Genomic DNA, 23700 nt, shown 5'->3' with positions numbered 1-23700 from the left:
CTCATAGCAGGAATTTAGAAACCTAAATAAGAGACCAGGAAAAAGACTAATCAAAATCAACAAGCAACTATAAACCAGAGACACACTATGGGTGGGGGGAGAAGGAAGGGCAGGGAAAGGAAGAGTCGAAATAAGGGGGGGGTGCAATTGTATGGGGAATATAACCAAAATGAAAATGCATACATTGTGCAAAGATGAAAAAAAGATGTAAGAATTATATAAAATAAGATATTTAAATTAAAAAAACCTCTCCATGGCAATAAAGACAGTGACATCATTTTAACTTTTATATAATATCCTACTCTGTAAATTACTTATAGTTTACTTAATCACTCTGTTGCCTGTAGTTCTTCAAAACTTCTTTTTATGAATATTTTATTTACTAATTTTTTTTAAATGACATGCCATTATTTTACATCCTTCCTGTTTTTTCACAGTATTGGATTTCTTTCCTCAGGTATGGTCACTACAGTTACCCCACCACCAAAGTACCCATAAATCTCCACCATAGTCCATTGTGCTCTCCATTCCCCCTGCTTTCTGCTCTCCTCCTCTCGGTTCTCTTCCCCTCTTGGATGCCTCAGGTTTGTGGTGAGCTTTCAACTCTTGATTGTTTTGTAAAAATCTCTAATTCTTACATTAACTGACTTTGTATCATCTTCCTCTAAGAATCCTCTTATTGTAAGTTTTCTTGGCATAATAATTCAAATAGTAATTGATGGGAATGGGGGACAGAAAGCAGATTTTTTGAGCTGTTTTTTGAGCATGAAAGTAGTACTTTTGTAACCATGAGACCTTTCTTGCCAAACTTTAAGCTTATTAATTTTATAAAGATGAAGAGTATGGATGTCCTTAGTGTTAATGAATCTCTAACCTACTTTCCACAATTATTCAAATATTACCCCTCTGGTTTAATCACCTCTGGCATAATATTTTGGAGTTGGCTGTGCCACTTTCTGATGACTACCAAATCTCTTGTTGCAAGGGTGTGGTTATTCAATGGCATGAGTAAACGCAATTCCACAGCAGACACCATTTATGCTTTATTATTATAATAAAATAAGACTTGACAACCAGAAATTAGTAATTATAAAAATCTAAAAAAAATTAATTATAAGAAACATGATAAATCAAAGGCAGAATATGTGCTTAATAAGCAAGAGTTAATAAAAACAAGACGAGAGAATGAAATCATATCTCAATGACTTTATAAATGACAAAAGGAAATATATAAATTAATAACTCTAGGGCACTCTTTGCTTTCTCTTCCAGATGACCTATTTCTTTTGAAATGGGAGCTGACTATAATGGAAAGTAATTTTATAATGAAATATCTATGAAAGAACCATTTTGAAAAACAGATAGGGCACATGATTGTGCTCTTTGTGAGTTTCCACTCACACCTATGTTTCCCATTTTAAAGAGTAGTTATGTTACTTTGGGCAAGTCCAGTTTCTTGTTACTGTTGAAGAGCTAATTCCTTTGTCATATAATAAAGAATCTAAACACTTCTGGGAACAACTGTGAATAAGATTCTAAAACATTGTCATAGAATCCTAGGAAAATGCTTCAAATTGAGTTCTTCAAATTGTTTTCATCTAAGTTATATAGTATTAAAGAGAAATGACATAACAGAACCCTGAAGAGACCCATCTAAAAACATGGAAAGTTTAGTAGTTCATGTTAGGACAATGGAATTTATTTTCACCCCCCCCCCAATTCTACTGGGGGTATAATCAACAATTTCAAAATTGTATATATTTAAGGATAAATTTGATGCTTTGATATTTGTATACATTGTGAAATAATAATCACAATCAAAGTAATTAACATATTCATCACCTGATTGCCTTTTTTCCAGTGATGACAATACTTAGGAGATACATTTAAGATCTTAGCAAATTTCAAATATACAAAACTATTGCTAAGTATAGTTGCATGTTGTACATTAGATCTTCAGAACATATTCATCTTGCATGACTGAAACTTTGTGGTTTTCCAATTTTTCTAATTTTTTGACTGAAAATGTGTTGGTAAAAAAGTTTTTACCAACATCTCCCCATTTGCTCCTCCTTCTTGCTCTAGCTAACTACTTACTGTTCTATGAATTTGACTATTTAAGATTCCACATAAAAGTGAAATCACACAGTATTTGTTTTTCTGCCTTTGGCTTTTTTCATTTTAGCATAATGTCCTCCAGATTCATCCAGGTTGTTGCAAATAGCAATATTTCCTTTTATTTTAAGGCTGAGTAATATTTCATTGTGTAGATATACACTGCATTTTCTTTTATCCATCCAATTCATTCATTGATGAACATTTAGGTTGTTTCCATATTTTGGCTATTGTGAATAATGCTAAAATGAACATGAGGATGCAATTTATACTCTTTTAAGTACCAAGAAATATTTACCATACTTAGACTTATAAGACTCTCTCAATTTCTATATGGGTTCTGTGAATTGTATAATTTTATAGAAAAAATAAAACCCAAAAATTATTTTCTTTTAGGAGCCACTGAAATGGTACTTAGGCAAATCAATGTATGTGGGAAATAACTTGAATTAGGACAATGAGTACAAATGACTTTATTTTAAATTGTTCACGGTACTTAGTTTTAAATTTTAGGAGCATTGTGAAAGCTTTTTTGCAAGATACATAATATATTAAAAGGCATGTAAATTTATATTTTCAATCACTTTGAGTTTTGTATTTTTGTACCTATTTGCTTCAAAGAAAAATTTTCTTCTTCCAAATCATAAAGTAGTTTCCTAGGGAGAACTTTGTGTAGATGTTTTTATCACTTTTAAGTCTTCTTTTTAAAAAATTTTTTTTTTATTTATACAAGAACCGGGGTACAGGCCAGATATGCAGGGAGGAGGGTGTGTGGGGGGGAGGATTCACCAGAGACAGTGTGGGGAACAAAACAGGCAGACTGACCAAAATACACTGCTGAGGGGAGCAGTGGGCAAGACAGAAGAGGTCTGCCTCACCATGTGGGTCTCTCCACAGCTGGCGGGGATTGAACCCTCACTGCAGAGGCTGCGGACAGCTACACAGCGTTGCGCTCAACCACCTGTGCCATCAGGGAGGCCATCAATTTTAAGTCTTAAAAAATCCTTTTCCCGGTCCTCCCCTGGTGGCACAGTGGTTGAGCGCTGGCCTGCGAAGCTACCCACAGCCTCTGCAGTGTCGGTTCGATCCCTGGCCACCGGCAAGGGTCCCACATGGCACGCAGACCTCTCTTGCCATTCCCGCTGCTCCCCTCAGCAGTGTATTTTGTCAGTCTGCCTGTTCTGTTCCCCGCTCTGGCTCTGGTGAATTCTCTCACCCTCCCGCGCTTCTGACTACCCAGTGCTTGTATAAATAAATAAATAAATAAATAAATCTTTAAAAAAAATCTTTTTCCCTCAGATTTCTGGAACATAGAGAAGTGTTTCACTTAATAATGCTCTAGAAATCAATAGCATGAGTTAGTTTTAAATATGCTATTTTCCTCTTTTCTTATTTCATTTCCCCCCTTATTTTAATCCAACGCATAATTGTTAATATAATTAGTAATATTGGAGAAATAACTATTGCCTTATCAAAGAACAAGGCGCTGTTGTTACTCTCACAGTGCTTGTAACAGGTACAATAATTCTAAAACTGGATCTGTGGATAACACCACAAGTAAAGAAGAGAAACACTTTTAATTTTTTTTTAATTATGAGAAAGTACTCAACCAATTAAATATAATAATATACAAAACTATTACATTAAATAGGGAAGTACAAGTAAAAAAATAGCCTACTGCAGAAATAGTTCCACTACATATAAGAACTTAATATGTGATACAGAGAATTTCATAAATCAATAGACAAAGGACTATTGCACAATGGTTATCAAATTTAGAAAAAAATAGTTTAGATTATCCTCTCATATTACACATCAAAATAAATTCCAGGTTAACTAAAGAGTAGGTATAAAATATTAAACAATGGGAAATTCAGATAAAAATATACTCTGGAAGGTGATTATTTTTTCTACTTAGCAGCAATTTTAAAAAAATCAAAGGAAGATTTGAACATACTTTTCTTAAAGTAAAGTTAATAGGCAGCAACAGACTGGGAAATATCTACAAAAAAACTGCTAAATATGAACAACTGTTATCTTTCTTATATAAAGAGCTCATGCAAATTCATGAAAGTATACTAGACTTCCAATAAATGGATAACGAATAACATAAGTAATGAATATAGGAGAAAATCTGTTTCACTAGTAATCAAAGAAACATGAACTAAAACAGTAACAAAGTATCTGTTTTCACATTGAAACTTGGTAAATATTTTAAAATAATCATATCAATAAGCAAGGGCATTATGAACAGGTACTTTTATATATAATTAAAGTCTTTATAAACTCATAGCTATCAAAATGTCCCTCTCTTTGACTCAATAAGTCCACGTTTCCATATCCACAGATACGTCTGAGGAAATAAAGCTACTGTTCAAACAAGTGATTTTGTTAAATATGATGTTTAATTGAACTTTGGAAAACATAACTAAAAAGATTAAAGTTTTGAATAAAAAGTTAGTGGGGGAGAGTGGGAGATGGAGAAAGAATATGTATATTTGTCATTTAATATTTTATTTAAAAATTTGAATGATTTATATACTTAATTTTTTAAAAAATTTAAAAATAGAGAAAAATGCCCCACCTTCCCCCGTCATTCAGCCACCCATTTCCCATTCTTCCTTATAGCCCTAACTTTTTTTTTTAAAGATTTATTTATGCATGCAAGAGCTTGGGTGTATGCCAGAGGTAGGGTGGGCATGTGTAGTGTGTGTGAGAGAGGATTCACCAGAGACAGACTGGGGAGCCAAACAACCAGAGTGACAGAAATACACGGCTGAGGGGAGCAGCGGGTGAGGCAGGGGAGGTTTGCTGTGCCATTGGGTTAGCTCCCTGGTGGCCAAGATCAAACCAGTGCTGCAGTGGCTGGCAATAACTTGATAGCCCTGAGACTTAACCCCTTGCACCACCAGGGAGGCCCCCTAATTTTTTTGAAGATTTATTTTTATTTATATATACATACAAGAACTGGGGTGTAGGCCAGAGGTTCAGGAGGTGAGAGGATTTACCAAAGTGGGGAGCAGAACAGGCAGATCTACTGAGATACACTGCTGAGGGGAGCAGCAGGTGAGACAGGAAAGGTCTGCTGCGCCATGTGGGTTAGTTTAGCTTCCTGACCAGGGATGGAACTCGGTCGCAGTGGCTGGTGACAGCTTGATAGGACTGAGACTTTAGCTGCTGCACACCAGGGAGGGCCCTTACAGTCCTAATTTTATTAGTTTCTGTGTATCCTTGCATTTCTTTGTGAAAATACAGTTTAGAATGAATACATTTTTTTTTTAAAAATGGAAAAGACAATTTGGGAAACATCTAGAATCAGTTAAAGTGGAAAAATTGGGGAAAATTTTGGGTTCAGACATGTATTCACTGTGCTATTTTTTCATAATTTTTTGTTGTTTTAACTGCAATATTTTATATTAATATACATCCTTTTTCCTGCTTCTCTTGAAAAAAGAATCACTAAATTCTATGGTTTTTCATTGTTAGCTATCATATATATGTATATGTTTTCATATGCATATGTGTATATATTTTTATATATTCTAATTGTCTCACTCTGTTATCCTCAACAACTCATTTATATTCCTTGGATTCCAGCTTCTTTCTTTGTGGAACAAAAACAATACAACTTAACTTTTGTTATTCTAGCTATTGCACAGAAATAATTAGGCAGTGTCTTTAGCATCCTTAATGTTTCTTTTATATAGGGCCTAAGATAATATAAGAGTCTTAATATTAAAGTCTCATAAATAATCCACTACTATTCATGGCATTGACTAGTCCCCAGTTTCTCTGTATTTTCCTAGAATCTCAGATATACTGATAAACAGCCCAAAGCTTTTAATCTTTTCTGTTAACAGTTTGTAACTTTTCCGGGTTAGATTTTATTAAGACATTAACTGAACATACATGCTACTATCTTTGGCCAATAATTAAGGACTTTCTTTCCATATGTGGAATTCCTTGTATCTATCTCCTTCCACAATTTCCTTAAACACCAACCCTCCCTTTCCCAGTCATGGAAGACCTCCTGTATAGCTATACTATAATACTCTGTGTGCAGTTCTTCTGCTTGTGTATACTTACAAAATATATGGCAGTTTGTTCATCCCCTATTATTGTCTTCAGAGCTGGCACCATTAAACTTCCACTTATAGATTTAACAGTCCCTGAGCAAAGCAGGGTGGAGGAGGTGGAAGCAGAGTGGGGGTGAGGGAGGAGGGAGCATTCATTTTAAGCTTTTGCTAATTTTTGTATTGTAATTACTTACATCTTGGCGAATTTAAAGCTACCAACATAATGTTACTGAGCACAGAGGTGGGAAGAGATGTAGAGCAGCACACATTTCTGTCATACAGATACGGTAAACATAAATGCCCTCACGAGCACAGATAATAGTATGTAGTAAGATGAGTAGGGAATGATGAGTTTTAAGTATTCTTACCTTTGTTTTTAATTAACACCTGAATAACAACATCCTGAAAACTTAGCAATTGGCTATTGTTAGCTAGTACAAATTAGTTCTAGCACACCAATGGTTTTAGCTTTGCCCCAGAGTCAGAACCATGTCCTACTTTAGCAGTTCCAATGAGTCAGTTTTGTATCTATAACAACTCTATCTCAAATACACAGAACCTAGATTCAGTTTAGATTATAAGTAGTAAATGAAAGTACTATGTGTCTGGCATTGGCTAGGCCATAAGGATGCAAAGAGGCTTAAAATTCCTTCCATAATCTTCCCTATGGTCATGAACAGCATCTCCATTTTCAGTTTCAGGCCAAAAATCTTGGTGGCATCTTTGACTTCATTCTTTCTCACATATCTCATTTCAAGTCCGTTAGTAATTACTGATGACTCTACCTTCAAAATATATCCACATGCAAACACTTCTCATCCCTCCACCACACCAGCCTCTCAGAGCTACCATTCTTTCTTATCTGGATTTTTTGAAAATGTCCTAAATGGTCTGGCATCCATTTTTGTCTCCTTATGGTATAGTCCGACGATAATGGTCAGGCTGATCCTTTTATGCTATAAGTCATATGATTTTCCTTTCCTCAATACCCTCTGATATTAATAGTTTCTCATCTCATGGAAATGATCTTTAAGATCTAACGTAATTAATTTCTCTTTCCTTACCTTTCTGACATCACCTACTACTTTTCACCCTATTTCATTCTTCTTCAACTATGCCGGCTTTATTTTTTCATGCTGAGTAAAATCCTGCTTCAAGATTTTTGCATTTACTGTGCTCTGCCTCCTCTTCCATGGATATCAGCAGGACTCTCTCCATCCCTCTTGTCTTGTCCAAGTCTTTACTTATAAATTTTCTTCTCAGTGAAGCCTTCTCTATCATCTTTTTAAAAATTGCTTCCTGACCCCAGAAACCCCCACTTAAATTTTCTTCACAGACTTATTTCTGTTGATGTATTATATATTTTACTAATTTATCTGTGTATTGCCTTCCCATTCCTCCACTAAACTATAATCTGCACAAGGTCAGTGAACTCTGTTTTGTTCACTGCTAATTCCCCAGTGTCTGGCACAGATAAGTGCTTAATATTTACTGGATTAATAAAGAACTGTTCTCAATGAGTTGATAGGTTTTCTATGTGTATCTTTTGTAACCAAAGTAACTGGATTTCCTGTCTTGGACTTCAGTTTCCTAGTGACTAATTCTCAGTTCTTGTTGCCAGGAATCTACAGTTCTGACTTGCTTGAAAGAATCTCTGTCAGTTACCAAACCAATCCTATATTTTGAATCTTCCTTGGCAGAAATTTTTGGTACTTTAGTCCTTTTACCTCATAAATTGATCTTTGAATTAATACCATTTCATGTCATTGTTGGAGAATTTTTTCCTTCTCTCTCTATGCTTTGGATCTGATAATATTCTAATAAGACAAAGAGATTATGTAACAAGACTTTGGAATGGCCCAGGGAGCTGAGCCCTGCATTCTCCCTAGCCGTTGGCTCTGGGGGCAGACAGTGTGGTTTCCTCAGCTGGATGACTCCATCCACTGACATTCAGACACCATCCAGAGGAAAAAACCTGCCCCAGCTGTTTTGCTGAATTCTACCGCTGGCATCGTAAGCAAGGGTGCTGCTGGGAAGAGGGAGGAGCTGAGCATCCGTTTTAGGAAACTTTACTAGGAAGCAAAGTAAGTGGGCTCTCTTTCCGTCAAAGATGCAGCAGAGAGCAGTTGTGTTCAGATGGGTGGCAGCCCTTCACCCCTACCCAGAGTGGAATGGGGAAAGTCCCCAACCTTAGCTGCTGAAGATCTCTGTTGTGTCCTGCTGCCCTGGTGATGGCTGGATTTGGTAAGACTTTGCCTGGGGTGCCACAGGCTTGGGCTCCAGATGCAGCAGACCTTGCTGCACTTTGTTGGCTCCTGTATCAGCAGTTCCATTTTATACCATGGCTGTAACTGTACCATCTCTTTCTCCCTCTATCTCTAGTTATTCCTCTACCCTGTTGGCTAGGTTTTGTTTTTTTTTGCCCCTGCACCAAAGGCCTTTTTGTTTGAATTTGTGATAGCAGTTGGCCAGACCCAGAACTGGTGAGAGATGTTCTGACCTGATGATAGTTTTTAAACCCTTTTCCTGGTAACAGAGATAGGTCATTGCAACAGTCTTTGAAGTTAAAGTTGGCATTGTAAGAATAATTCTTTTAGCAATTAGATATGGTAGCACTTACTATCTGTCAGCCTTCCTATTATCTACATGAAATAGTTGAATATCTTATGTTTGACACTCACAAAAAACTAAACATATTAATCACTTTCAACTATTGTTAGATTTTAAGATCTCTCACACCTACACACTTTTTCTCAGGCACTTTACAAAATTTCTGGAATAGGTAGGATCAACTGAGTGGTATCTTCATTTGTTAGCTGATATTTGCTACCTAGACAACATGTGATAGACAGCTCTGAATTAATAAGCTGTCTCTCAAATTAATAAAATGGGTGACAATGTGAAATAGAAGAATTTTTAACTGCTGGCAATCGCAAATTTTGTGGAATGATTTTGTTTTCTTAAAAAAATTCTCTGTAGACTATTTCATTTCTACAATGGTTCTGCAAGAATGACAGTATAAATAGTAATTTTCCCAAATAGAATTGATATAATTCAAAGTCAGGGAGCATTAAGAGCCTAAAAATGCCAGTAGAATTAATAAAAAGGACATCTCTTTTTATGTAACGACAGTATAGAAATGAAAAATCTTTTATAGCATCAATAGTATTTCTATTACTGCATTTCTATGAGAGAACTGGGGAGAAAGAAGGACAAATAATTTAAAAGAAACTGAGGTATCATATGCCAGTTTCTCGTCTGAGACCACAGTGCTACATCAATTGCAGAAATAGAACTCGGTAGCTTCTTAGTTGTTAGCTTATAGAATGGTTTTTCCAGATCATTCTGCATTGCTAATATAATTGAGATTTCAAATTATAATAGAAGACAGTCAGGGCAAAGTAATGGTAATGAGCCAATGCTAGAAAAGAAAATAGAGTCCAAGTCTTCTAACTCCCTGTCCATTAAACTGCAGGACTAAATCACCGAATATCATCAAAAAGTGGCAGCCTAATGTTATTAGAGAATGAACAGCATTAGTTCAGTTAATTTTTCATTATCACTGGGCATATGATTCATATTTTGGCTTATCTAAGGGAAAGAAATCTCAAATTGCAATTCTTTCTGGACATCATTTCTTGTCGTTTAAGTATTTACTTGTGTGATATAAGAAGGATCTTGGTTGACTGAAGTTCATTAGGAGTAAAAATTACAAGTCAAAATAAGCATCTCTTTGTTTAAATGAAAGTGTGAATCCACAAGCTGGATAGTTCATTTTTTCCCACTGGGTTTGTTAGTCCATTATATTCGTCAAAGGGTAATGTGGTTCCTGCTCAGAATAGGCCAGGGAGGAGAGGAGAAAATAGGACATCTGTTGCTTAACCTTGTAAATTCAGTTGAATTTGACCAGTCATAAATCAGAACTCAAGAAAATTACCACCAAATTGAAAAGAGTGTAAGTCATGAACATAGTGAGTTAAGTTCTTATTATATAGGTTGACACTTATTACCCTTCTCATGAATTTTCAAAGACATGAACATTTTGCCCCTTGGAAGGTATATAAAGCGCACATCGAACTCCTTAACAGTGAAACTCTCCACTTAGAACTCCAGAAAGATAGGGGCCAAATGAACAAAGACCTTATTTCCTCATAAATCTTTTCTTAGTTTTTCACATGTTTATAGATGAAGAAACATCTTTAACATAACATTTCTGGTTTTAATTGACATTTTTATGGTGCCACCTGCTTTATGTATGTTATTCTTTTTTTTTTAAAGTTTACAACAACCTAGATAGGAAAGTATTATTTCGTAGATGAGAAGCAGAGGTTAAGCGTTATAACCAAGGAGATACAGATTGCAAAATAGTTAAACCTGAGTTTACAATGTAGGGCTCCAAAAGCACTTCCAGTACCCTTTCTTTGATGTTATAGAAGGCAATGGCAATACTTCAATATATTCCTTTGTGGCACTTTCTATATTTTTTTATATGCTTTATGAATGTGTGTGTCATCCTCATGCAGAGGCCATGTTAATCTTCTCTGTGTCCTTCCAGTTTTAGTATATGTGCTGCTGAAGCAAACACTGAACACTTTCAGGTAAGATTTTAGTTACTTGATGACTTTTTAAGAAATGAATGCAAGACTATCTGTTTTGCACTTCTATTTTTCTTGTATTTTTTCAGTAAACTATATGCAGTAGACATCAGATTGTAATCTTATTGTTGCAATAAAGAAATGCATATCCTCAGATGTGTCTGGACACTATATCCCTGTTTATTTTGTGTTCACCAAGGGTGATATGTTGAAATTGATGGTTGCAGGCAGAGTCCTAAAGTGAGAACCATGAGTTGTCTTGCTAAAAATAAAGGATTTCCTATACTTCCTAAAACACGGTAGAGGACACTAGTAAATAAGTTGAACCAAAAACTTGCAATTAGACATTAGAGAGTCTATAAATTTAAGAGAAGAAAAATTGTTAGTTTCAATTCACTTGCTCCCTGAAAGGTTATAATACTTGTTTATTTGCTGACTAACACCAATTCACAAGTTGTTATACAAAACATAGATACTAACTCAACCTTTACCCAGTTATTACTGTCCTAGTAATTTGGTAATGACATTATCAGAATAATTAATGTTTAATTTAAATGGGACTACACAGGGAAAACTTTTTTTTTTTCATGTTTTTTTTATTTATTTATTTGTTTGTTTGTTTGTTTTGTTTATACATGCACTGGGTACAGTCAGAAGCGCGGGAGGGTGAGAGAATTCACCAGAGCCAGAGCGGGGAGCAGATCAGGCAGAAGGACCGAAGTACACTGCTGAGGGGAGCAGTGGGCAGCAGGAGGGGTCTGCGAGTCATGTGGGACCCTCCTCCAGTGGCCAGGGAGCAGCCGGGGATGGAACCGGCGCTGCAGAGGCCACGGGCAGCTTCGCAACCCAGCGCTCAACCACTGCGCCACCGGGGAGGCCCTACACAGGGAAAACTTTAGGTAAAATCTCTGCCTTCTCTAATCAATCATTCAATAAATATTTGAGTGTCTCCATTATGCACTGTAGGGTAAAGAAAATGTCAGGCTTTTCTGCCCTTCCGCCATCAGGATAGATGATGGATCCTTGTCCTGAATGCATGCCTGATGGCGGGCACCTGGAATAGGGTGTGGGCATAGGTAGATGGGATTCAGCTGAGCTAAGACTGTGCTTTTAAGGGCGGCGTCACGGGGGGGACGCCAGCAGCACCAGCACCAGCAGCTGCCGCAGCAGAAGCTGAAAGAGAAGCCGAGAAAGAAGTAGCAGAAGCCAAGAGAGAAGCAGAGAACGCCGGAGAGCCCAGATAGAGTGAAGACTTGCTGGGGGCTGGGAGGCCTGCCAGCCTCCCAGCCCCCCAGCCAGCACCCCTGCCTGCCATATGCCTGGTGAACCCCAATAAAAGACCTGCAAAACCACTGAGGACTCTGACTCCTCCTTTACCCGGTCTGCATGGGATCAGAAAACCTGCACTGTGCCCATGTCCGGCCCCCTACAATTGGCGTAAGTCGGCAAGATCCATGCAGACAGGTATTGGAGCCCTCCGAAGACCTGGAGGGACTAAGGAGTAAAAGACTGCCTGTGACGACGCTGGAGGCACCATGGCGGTATAGAAGATGGATACGTCCACGAGCTGTGGGACGAGACCTCGCAGGGAGGAGACGCCCGAGAGGACCAGGCAATGACACCGGAAAGGACCAGCCAATGACACCGGAAAGGACCAGCCAATGACCCCTGAGGCAGCAGGCCGCTGCTGACGCAGGGAGAGGCCAATGGACATGGACTGATAAACTTGGACTGACAATGCCGCCAGAAGGCGGAGGACCTTGCAGGTTGATATGTTTTGGGACCCTGGGGGTGGAACAGTTTTGTTTGTAAACCCCAAGAGATGGGAATCTGGGGGTGGCCAGTGGGCCTTGATGGCCAAAAGCAGCCTGTGCATGCCCAGCAGCCAGGTGGAGGAGAAAAGCCAACTAAGAAGGCAAAAGCTGGTACTGATGATAAGTTGAGAAGCCCTGAGCGGCTGTTAAGCAGCCTGGGTATGCTGAAGAACTGTGAGTCTCGTAAAATCACCTGTGGGTGATGCCCTGCTCATTCTTGAGCGAGGGTGAGGAGCTGAGGAACCTGTCCTTGGGGGACGGGTGGGGAATGTGGCTTGGGGTGGAGCCCAAGCCGAATGCAGAGTTTGGATCCCCGACCCATGTGCTTGTGCAGTGGGTTGGCCTGAGTGCAGGGGTCTGCGAGTCGCATGGGTGGCTGTGAAGGCCGAGTGTTGGAGCGACTGCAGACAGTAACCCTGAGGGTTGGCGATTACCCCCAACAGAATAAAATTGCCAATCCCAGAGCTAGTGCATCCTGGGGGTGGATGCTGTGTGTGCCTTGTAGCCTAGACTACAGCCAGAGAAGGCCAGGGAGCCTGACGGCTCCTGGTATGTTATAGCAGATGCCGTGTGTGATTTCCCCTCCCTCGTATGAGCAGTGCCTTCGGCAGCAGATTTGGTGGCTCATCTGCTGGTACCAATAATTGTCTTTTGCGCTAGGTTGGGGCCCTGCCTGGACTTATTTGTGTTCTGTTGTATTTGTGTTCCATTGTATTTTGTTATATTGTGATGTATTTCATTTACTTTTGTGGGCCATGGCTGCAGTGTTCATATTGCCAAGAGACATGTGTTTATAATTTGTACATAGAGACTGATAAAGACTGTATGGCAGAAAACCCTGAGGGGGTGGACTGTAGGGTAAAGAAAATGTCAGGCTTTTCTGCCCTTCCGCCATCAGGATAGATGATGGATCCTTGTCCTGAATGCATGCCTGATGGCGGGCACCTGGAATAGGGTGTGGGCATAGGTAGATGGGATTCAGCTGAGCTAAGACTGTGCTTTTAAGGGCGGCGTCACGGGGGGGACGCCAGCAGCACCAGCACCAGCAGCTGCCGCAGCAGAAGCTGAAAGAGAAGCCGAGAAAGAAGTAGCAGAAGCCAAGAGAGAAGCAGAGAACGCCGGAGAGCCCAGATAGAGTGAAGACTTGCTGGGGGCTGGGAGGCCTGCCAGCCTCCCAGCCCCCCAGCCAGCACCCCTGCCTGCCATATGCCTGGTGAACCCCAATAAAAGACCTGCAAAACCACTGAGGACTCTGACTCCTCCTTTACCCGGTCTGCATGGGATCAGAAAACCTGCACTGTGCCCATGTCCGGCCCCCTACATGCACCAAAGTACTGTAGTACCTTCTCCATAGTAAAAGTTCAAAATCATTCATTAATGATTCAATAATGACTAAGGAGTTAAGAAAAAAAGGCAGGCATGGCATTTACCCAAAAGTACTTGATGACTGGCTAGTATACTGAAATTTACCAAAGAAATTAATATATCAAAGAAATTAATTAAAAAAATCACAAAATTTCCTTTCTGATTCTGTGTCCATCATGACCCTACCTGCCATGGGCTCAGAATGATTTCTTTTGAGCTAATAGCCTAGAGTTCTGCAGGGTTTACTCTGAGATCTTCATTGTGTCCTAAAGTATTCCAGACCATGGAGGTAGTACAGACTACTAAATAATTGTGTGGACTCTGCTGTCAGATATCTTGTACTCATTATGACCCTACTGTTTATCAGCTAGGAGATCTTTAGTAAGTTACAGCTCATTGTTACATTTTTCTCATCTGAAAAATAGTGGCTAATGAAGTAATTCTTTTTTTTTTTAGATTTATTTATTTATTTATACAAGCATTGAGTACAGTCAGAAGCGTGGGAGGGTGAGAGAACTCACCAGAGCCAGAACAGAACAGGAAGACCAACGAAATACACTGCTGAGGGGAGCAGTGGGCTTGGCAGGATAGGTCTGTCGCCCCATGTGGGACCCTCGCCAGTGGCCGGGGATCGAACTGGTGCTGCAAGAGGCTGCAGGCAGCTTTGCAGCCCAGCGCTCAACCGCTGCGCCACCAGAGGAGGCCCTAGTGAAGTAATTCTTATATAGTACTCAGTAAAATACCTTGCTAATAGCTAGTGCTCAGTATTATCACTAATGTTATTTCTTTCAGATTTTAGGAAAACACTTTTAAATCTAGTGTTAATTAACCTCCTTATGACCTTGTGAAAGGGTCTGTTTCCATATGGTGCCTGCCAGATGGTCCACTTACAAATGCCTGTGTGCTTACCTGTGATAAATTAGAACATTGAAGGTCAATGCAACATAGTAGAGAATAGGATTGACATTACTGAACATTTACAACTACACAAACTCTAGGAAGCAATTGTCTATGAAGGGGTGTGGTATTGTGAGACCAAGATAAGCATGAGTCAGAAAAACCTCAATTTGACTCAGCTGTGCACACAGTCCTTAGCCTGTTTGAATGATTTCTTATGGAAATTACTTAAACTCTTGGGGCCATTATTTTTCATTTCTTTTTAAAAAGATTTATTTATTTATACAAGAACCGGGGTACAGGCCAGATGTACAGGAGGGTGAGAGGATTCACCAAAGACAGAGTGGGGAACAGAAGAGGCAGACTGACTGAAATACACTGCTGAGGGGAGCAGCAGGCGAGACAGGAGAGGTCTGCGCACTATGTGGGTATCTCCACGGGCAGTGGGGAGCAACCCGGCACTGCAGAAGCTGCGGACAGTTTCACAGTGCTGCTGTCAACCGCCTGCGCCACCAGGGAGCCCCCATTATTTTTCTCATCTGTAAAGTTAGAAAAATAAGATCTATCTCACGGAAGGCCTGAATGTGTGTGTGTGTGTGTGTGTGTGTGTGTGTAAGGCAGTGACTGCAGAGGGAAGAGGATCAGTAAATTAATTGAGAGCCGTGCCCAGGCACTGAAATGTTAGTTGCTGTTTTTTTTTTTTTTTCCTGTGATTATCTAGGTAAAAGAGTAGCAACAGGGATGATGGACAGGGAGTTCCTTAGCAACATTATGCTGTATGTGATTTACACAAATCTGTCACAAGTGGTTTTTGAGTATATAAGGTAGTGGTTAGTGGTAGAGATCTATTGTGTCCTCTGTTCTCACAGATGTGAAGAATGGTCCTCTTTTTCTAAATCAAATGTGCTATTCTCCATCCCCATTTTTGTGTCATTTCCTAACTTTCAATTCCTTCCCACCTTCCCCAGGTGCTCAGGGCCATGACTTCACAGGGCCATGACTTGTCACCGTAGCTCCCACTATAACTTACCTCATACCTCTCATGTCTTCCTATACCATTCACTCCTGTCATGAAAATCCTAATTTCTCTAGTCTTGTTCTTTTACTATTCTTCTAAGAGATGACTACTAATTGCATGAACTAATTCTAGCTACAGAATCAGTAAGACATTCCTCTATTTATACTGTCCATTGGCATCTTAACAAAGATTTTCAGTGTTATAGCTCAAAGGAACAATGTGAATGGTTGAAGTTATCAAGGCAAAGTTAATGTAGACAAGCTGTTTGAAAACAGAGGAAAATTTTCAGCACAGCACATAGTAACCCTGCTAATGTGTAGAACTGGAGGGGACATTTTATATAGACCAGGAAGTAGAAGTTGTGTACATTTAATGATCAAGCCTGCCTGTCCCACATCAGCCCATCCATTTAGAGTCAACAAGAACTTTGGACCCAATACCAATACCCACTGTAAAAGAAGAAAATGTGGGAGGGGCAGATTTTGTGATAAAGTGAAAAGGGAAATTTACCTTGAGAATTAGAAAACTTGGACTATGTATAGTTATGCCTCCACCACTAAGTACAATATTTTTCTGGATGTGGGAAAGAGTTCTATGCTTTGATCTCAATGACTTCGCGTGGATGGAGAAACTAAATTAAAGAAATTGTGAAGTCTTTTTCAGGTTTAACCTTCTTTGTTGCTTTTTGCAAAATGAATTGCTTGGGGTGGGGCTGATGGGGGAACGTTGCTGAATATTAGGTTAAAAAGTACTATATTGAACTGTATATCGAGAGTACTGGCTTCCAGTGGGGCAGATTACATTATTAGTTAAGAGTGTAGGTGCTGGAGTCCTTCATTCTGGGGTTTGGTTATTGAATTTCCACAAATTCTTAGCTTCAATTTCCTCATCTATAAAAGAGCAATATTGATACCTATGCCATAATACTAGTGAGAGGATTAAATGGACTAATATCTATAAAAGTACTCAGCACAGTGCCAGATAATCCTCAGTACTTGCTAACAGTGTTACTCATCATAGCTCTGTTACTAAATTAATTCTTTCTCGATTAAGTCATTCACGTCAGACCCTCTTTGGGTTGGCTTAAAATTTTTTTATTGTCTAATCAAACTAGATTATTTCCAATGTGCTTTCTATTTCTTTTAATCTCTGTCCTTTTATGTAAGAGAAAGGTTTATCTTAGAATTCTGGCCAGTAGTACACAGAGAAGTTTCTCAGAAAGATATCCAAGTCTGACCTACTCCCTTCATGCTCAGGAAAATCATTACTGGCTCTCAGAATATAAGAGTTATAAAATTTTAATCTTAAAGCCCTTGGTGTTGTACCTCCACTTACACTGACATGAGACCCTGCAACTTTAGATATTTACATGATGGTCCTTGAAGACATCATTAGCACAATATTAATAAAGTGCAGCACCCACTTGGGCCCCCAGACCCTTGTCTCAATAAGCAATTAATCACATTCACCCACAGATGATGATTTGTTTAAAACTGAATATACTGCTTACCATGGAACACTGGCAAAATTTCTTATTAGCAAGGAGTTCTGCGTGTATTAAAGCCCAAAGACTTGATAAAAACAATCCTTAAATCCCACATTTGAGGATCTGTTTCACCCAGTTCTGTGTCAGCCAGGAGACCAAAAAAAAAAAAAAAAATCTAGTTACTGAACAGAGATAATTTAATATAAATAATTATAAACAATTTATTAAAGATGTTAACTAAGTAAGTGAAAGAGTGAAAAAGAAAGATTGAATGAATTATGGAATAGCAATTGCAGGAAGCACTATAATCCCTCTGTCTGAGAAAGCAAAGGGAAACAATTAGAATTATTGTAATTTAGAAATGGGGCCTTTGTTAACAATTCTCTGTACTCAATTATTTGTGTTCAAATAACTGCTGTGGTTTCTGTCTTCTGACAGTACTATAACTGATATAGAAGTTGTACCAATTTACATTCCCATCAGCAATATATGAGAATTGAGATCGAACCATATCCTTGCCAAAAGTTGGTATTTTTCATTGTAACTATTCTGATGGCCTTGAAGTACTATTTATTTATGACTTTTAATTTGTATTTCCTTGATGGATAATGAAGTCAAGCACCTTTTCATTTGTTTACTCTTTATTTTGATATTCTCTGTTGTGAAACATCTATTCAAATCTTTTGCCCATTTTTCTATTGTGTTGCTGCCTTTTCTTATTATTGATTTGTACATTTTGGACATGAGTTCTTTGTTAGATATATCACCCAGCTCTGTCAAAATGCTCAGGCAGCCTTACTAGTTTAGATGTGTTTCTTTTGAATAAATGGTCATAAGAATTGAATTATTATATTGTCGTTATTGTAGTACCTCAACATCCATAAGAGTAATGGAGTGGAGAGGAGACACTATATTGTTCCCTATTGTGAGAAAACAGGGATATATATTTTATTCGTGCATTTATCCTTTCATTCTATAAATCTCTTTGAACATGTTTATTGAACATTAATTTTTTGCATATAAATTTTAAAATAGCATATAGTTTGTAATTAAAATTATAAATATATAAAAATAGATGTGGGAATCATATACATATACCTTGTAAGTTTCAGACTCATACTGATGAATCTTGTTGCTTGGATGTCTCAGGGTACCTGACATACAACATTTTCAAAACAGAATTCATCATCCTGCAACAAATCTTTTCTTTCTGTATTTCCTCTTTCAGTGTATGGGATCAGCATCTACCCAGATGCCTAAGGAAGACATTCAGAAATCTCTGTAACTTATTCTCCTTAATCCCAACCCACTTCATATCCTATCAGTCATAAGTACCTTTTAATTTAAATTTTTATATACTGGCTTTCTCAATTTTTTCCCCCATGATCAGGATCACTAGCATTTTTTGCCCTGATTTCCTAATTCATTACTTCCAAAATACAAGCAACAGTGTAAGCCAACATTACTTCAATAAAAGAATTTTTAAAAAGAGTATTGACATGAAAAAAGTTCATTTCCCTGTCTTTATTCTTTTTAGTATCCAGTTTATTATCACTTTCGTTTCTAAATCTTCAGGACTACGCTTTGCTTACTGGGTAATGTCCAAATTCCTTAATATGGTCTATGGATTCTATGTAAAATGTTCCTGTTGCTTCACATCTGCTGTCACATCTCAGTATTCTCCTCTGGCATTTACTCTTACTAATCTTTCTGATTTCACCAAATATTATTTCCCTCCTGAGATTCTTTCCCAGATAATTAAAAATGAGTTACATATCCTTCTACTACTTTTCTCCTTCCCTTATCTCCTTTTTTTAATTCTTTTTTTTTTTACTGAGGAAACAATGTTTTACAAAACTCTGTTATTCAGAGGTATGTCACCACACCCACCACCAAGATACCCACAGTCCTCCACCAAAGTCCACTTTGACCCTCCCCAATGTTATCCCCCTCTCCCTCTTGTAACCTCAATTCTGTGGTCAGATTTCTAGGGTTTGTTATTGATTTGGCTTTGTCTGACCCTTTGTTTTGTTTCTCTACATTGCACATATAAGTGACACCATCCAATACTTGTTTTACTCTCTCTGATTTATTTTGCTTAGCATTTCCCATCCAGGTCCATCCATGTTATTGTAAATGGCAAGAGTTAATGTTCAATAAACATAAATAAATATAAACAAATGGGACTACACCAAACTAAAAGGCTTCTGTACAGCAAAAGAAACTATCACTAAAACAAAAAGACACCCAACTGAATGGGAGAAAATATTTGCACACAGTAAATCTGACAAAGGGCTGATATTCCATATACATAGAGAACTCATAAACTCAACTAAAAGAAAACAAGCCAATTAAAAATAAAAAGGACAGAGGAGCTAAAAAACACATCTCTAAGAAGACAGACAGCTGATGAACAGGCACAAGAAAAAGTGTTTATCATCACTTATTACCAAGAAAATGTAACTCAAAACCATGTTGAGATACCATCTCACACCTGTGAAACTGACCCATCTCATTAAGACCAGAAACAAGTTTTGGCAAGGATGTGGAGAAAAAGGAATCTTTATACACTGTTAGTAGGAATGCAGGACTGGTAGGAATGTAAGATGCAATATAAGAGGGATGTTTCTCAAAATATTAAAAATAGATCTACTGTGTGATTCCACTGTTAAGTATCAATCTGAAGAATGCAAAAACACTAATTTGAAGGGGCATATGTACTCCTATCCAGACATCATTGAAGCCAAATATGTTGCAAACGTGTTTTCTTTTATGTATTTTATGGTTTTGTACCTTGTATCTATGGTATCTATGTCTTTAATCTATTTTCAGTTAATTTTTGTACAAATTTTGTACAAACCCTAGAAATCTGATCATAGAATTGAGGTTACACGAGGGAGAGGAGGAAAACATTGGGGAGAGTAAAAAATGGACTTTGGTGAAGTCTGGGGGTATCTTGGTGGTAGGTGTGGTGACATGGTTAGATGGTGACCTAGTTTCATTCTTTTGCATGTGACTGTCCAGTGTTTCCAATACTATTATTGAAGAGACTCTCCCTTCTCTAGTGCATACGCTTGTCTCCCATTAATTGTTCATAAATGTGTGGGTTTATTTCTGGGTTCTCACTTTTATCCCATTGGTCTGTATGTATCTGTTGTAGTAGCATACTATTTTTATTACTATAGCTTTATAATATAAGCTTGAAGTTTGGGAGCGTACCACCACTCTTCCTCCTTTTTGTCAGGATTGTTTTGACTACCCAGGCTTCCCTTATCTCTTATAATTATGTGGTAAACTATGTGAGGCCGGAGGCTTTATTTTGTTAGCTATGGCAATTCAACCATCAAATCAAATCACATTATTTATTAAATAAATTTCTTAGAACTCAAGGACAGCCATTATATCAGTTATAGAAGAAACTCCTATTAGATTTAAGAAACTATTTCAAATGGACATTTGATGGTTGGTATGGTATAATAACTATGAGAAACTATACACCTGAAACCTATATAGTAATTTTACCTCAATTTTTAAAAGAGAAATATTTTGATCCTTTAATACTGGTCAATATCTGGGCATAATGTAATTACAACAGACACACTAGGAATTTTGTGTAAACTAAAGTCTGTCTTATTTGTTGAAATGATTTTAGTGAGCTATTGTTTTTCATGAACATGTGTTAAAATTTTATTTGCCAAGATTGAACAAAGCTTGAGGATTACTAAACAATGAATATCAGAAGGGAGGAACTAGGATTTCACATTTCAAAATTGGTCTGCTTACTATTAGCCTATATGTAAATTTTGATTTAACAAGATTCATTTGTTTTCTACAACAATTTCTGGGAGAAGTATCCATGTTGGTAAAGAGGAAGTTATTTGGCTATGTTTATGTGTTCAACTTCCAAAACACAGATTTTTCTTTTTTTTATTGAGATAACATTGGTTTACAACACTATATATGATTTAGGAATAGGTTCACAATTCCTGAGATATATGTTACCACATCACCCCCACCATCAAAGCACCCAAAGTCCTTTACCCTGGGTAATGGACAGTTCCCCCCGTTTGTCCCTACCCCCAACCTCCCTCCCTCTCTAATAGTCTTAATTCTGCAGTCAAAACACAAAACTGTTAAGAAAACAACAAAGGCCAATTTTACAAGATCATCAAATCTTTACAATCTTTTCAACTCATCTTCAATGGGTTCTATACCATGAAAAGGCATAATGGTATTTCCAAATTAACTCAGGATTCTGAGTTAGGACCCTTTCACATGCTGCTCTGAGTTTGTAATTTCCCCTTCTTGATAATAAACATGTTTTGATTGAATAGTTAATAATTCCAATTGCTTCAGGGTCTTAAGAGTAATAGCATTTATTTATGCTATAAATCTTGCTTAATTTTTACAGTCAATTAAATGAGTTATTTTCTTTGGCACTGGATACGACAAAGGACCTTGTTCAATCTATTAACATCATAGCAAAGCAAGGCATGAAGAACATCTTTTTATAACTGTCTGAAACAGATATTTTGTTTATACTCTGGGCAGTAAAATAGAAATTTAAATAGAATTGTACCCTATTACACATTGACAGCAGAAAACTACAACTTCTTCATTGATTTTCTTAGTAATATTGTTAGGTGGAAGTATTTTTTAAACTTAAAATATGGGAAGTATATTTTAAATTTATGTTGTATTGATGCTTCAAGGTAGCCCAAGTGATCTTTCAGCAATTCTTTTGAGTGATATACAAATGTTGAACTGTAAATTTATGGGAAGAACTGATGCCATTTCAAGGTCAGTGTTAGGATGAGAATTTCAGAAAAACAAAAACATGATACAGAAAATCTGACTTTTGGAAAATTTCCCCTAGCATCTATCATCTGGTGCGCAATAGGCATTCCATATACTTTTTTTCACTGAATGAATGTATGAATAAATAAATTAGACTCATCCAGGGTTTGTCCCCTACTCTTATCCCAACTCTCAGTTTATAGTAATTATTTTGAACCTCCACCCAAATTTTAGATACTTTTGCTTCTAAGTTTTGGCAGCTGAATGGCTTTTCAAGTGCCTTATTAAGAATTATTTGTTAAAGATTATTATCTCTGTGAATAATTTCCTTCCTCCTTTCACCCTTTTAAATTGTCTTTACACTTTCCAAGTCTCAAGCTGTTTTTTGTTCCTTAGGCTAGTTTTTATTAAGTAAAGAAAAAAGGACTATTTTTCTCTTTGCCCTTTAATAAATGTTACCCTTTCTGTCATCCTTTCCAAATCAGCAGTGGTTGCCAGAAGTGACGGCTGAGCGACAAGATGCCAAATGCAATGGCTAAATTTAAAGAGCAGTATTTCCACCTGTTGTTAACTGGCAATGACCACTCTCACGCCCACGTTTCCTCCACCCTCCCTCCCACCAAATGCAACCCTTAGCCCAGACTCATGTGTTCACTATAAATAAGTACTGATGAAGGTTATATACATTGTATCAAAATTGAGAAGGTAGGAATTGACACTGTGTTAGTTTAGTTTTAGAGTAGCTAATAATTAGGCAATACCAGCAGGATATAAAACTGTATTTCATCTTGAAGTAGGCAGACTAATATGGCTTGGTATTTGATGAATTTTTGTAGACATTAAGGGACTATCTCAACCTAAAATAATTTTTCAAGCCTGCCATACTTTGTGAAATTCTTTTTGTTACTAGCAGTGGAGGTTCCCATAAATGTAAATGTTGTGTGAAAGAGACAATACTAAGTGTACTGTCATTATTTAAAGAGTTAGCTTAAATAAATTTGGCAGATTGGCAACTCTAACCTGGAAGGGCTCTGTAGGAGAAAGGTTGCAACATAAATAATTTTGGTACAAAATACACTTAGAATGGTGAGTAAAGGGGACTTTGGCCCAGCCAGTCAGGTTAGTCTAATTGTATAGATCTGATAATAAGGGTGTGACAGTCCTTACTCTCAGATCAGCTCATATCAAGTGCAACCAATTGTGAGATTTTAATTTTACCTGGACAGCGGCTCTCATAGGAGGTTGACCTGATATTGAAAAGAGTTGAACCAGAGACTTATAGGGATAGGGGGAGCAAAGAGTTGAAGGTTGAAAGGTCAGAGTATGTTTGGAGTGTGGAGAGAACACTTTATCAGTAGGGAATTGAGTTATAATTTAGCTTTGTCAGAGAAAGTTCTTAAGATTTTTTTTGGCACTTTTGAATACTCTGGAATGGATGGTGTTGAGTTCTTAAGAATGTGCATTGAATTCCTGCGTACCCTTAGGAGGTGTGGTTTATTTGACTGCAAAATTAATGATCTGCCCTTTGAATCACTTC

At 37.7% G+C, this 23700-nt stretch overlaps 1 long non-coding RNA gene and 1 other non-coding gene across 2 annotated transcripts in view; one reads left to right on the top strand and one right to left on the bottom strand.

Moving 5' to 3' along the window:
* Nucleotides 1-10785, top strand: part of LOC119234472 (uncharacterized) — a 49294-nt gene extending 38509 nt beyond the window's left edge. Inside the window, exon 3 of the long non-coding RNA XR_008550087.1 lies at nucleotides 10747-10785. This is a non-coding gene — a long non-coding RNA (uncharacterized LOC119234472). The remainder of the gene's footprint in view (nucleotides 1-10746) is intronic.
* On the bottom strand, nucleotides 10669-10776 carry LOC119235015 (U6 spliceosomal RNA). Its single transcript, XR_005122771.1, has one exon. It is a non-coding gene; the product is annotated as a U6 spliceosomal RNA (small nuclear RNA).
* Nucleotides 10786-23700: the final 12915 nt, after the last annotated feature.

Source organism: Talpa occidentalis, unplaced genomic scaffold (assembly GCF_014898055.3).
Source record: "Talpa occidentalis isolate TD23 unplaced genomic scaffold, MPIMG_talOcc4v2.1 talOcc4.8, whole genome shotgun sequence".
NCBI lineage: Eukaryota > Metazoa > Chordata > Mammalia > Eulipotyphla > Talpidae > Talpa > Talpa occidentalis.
The sequence above is the reverse complement of the archived record's forward strand: the minus strand, read 5'-3'. Positions and strand labels throughout refer to the sequence as shown.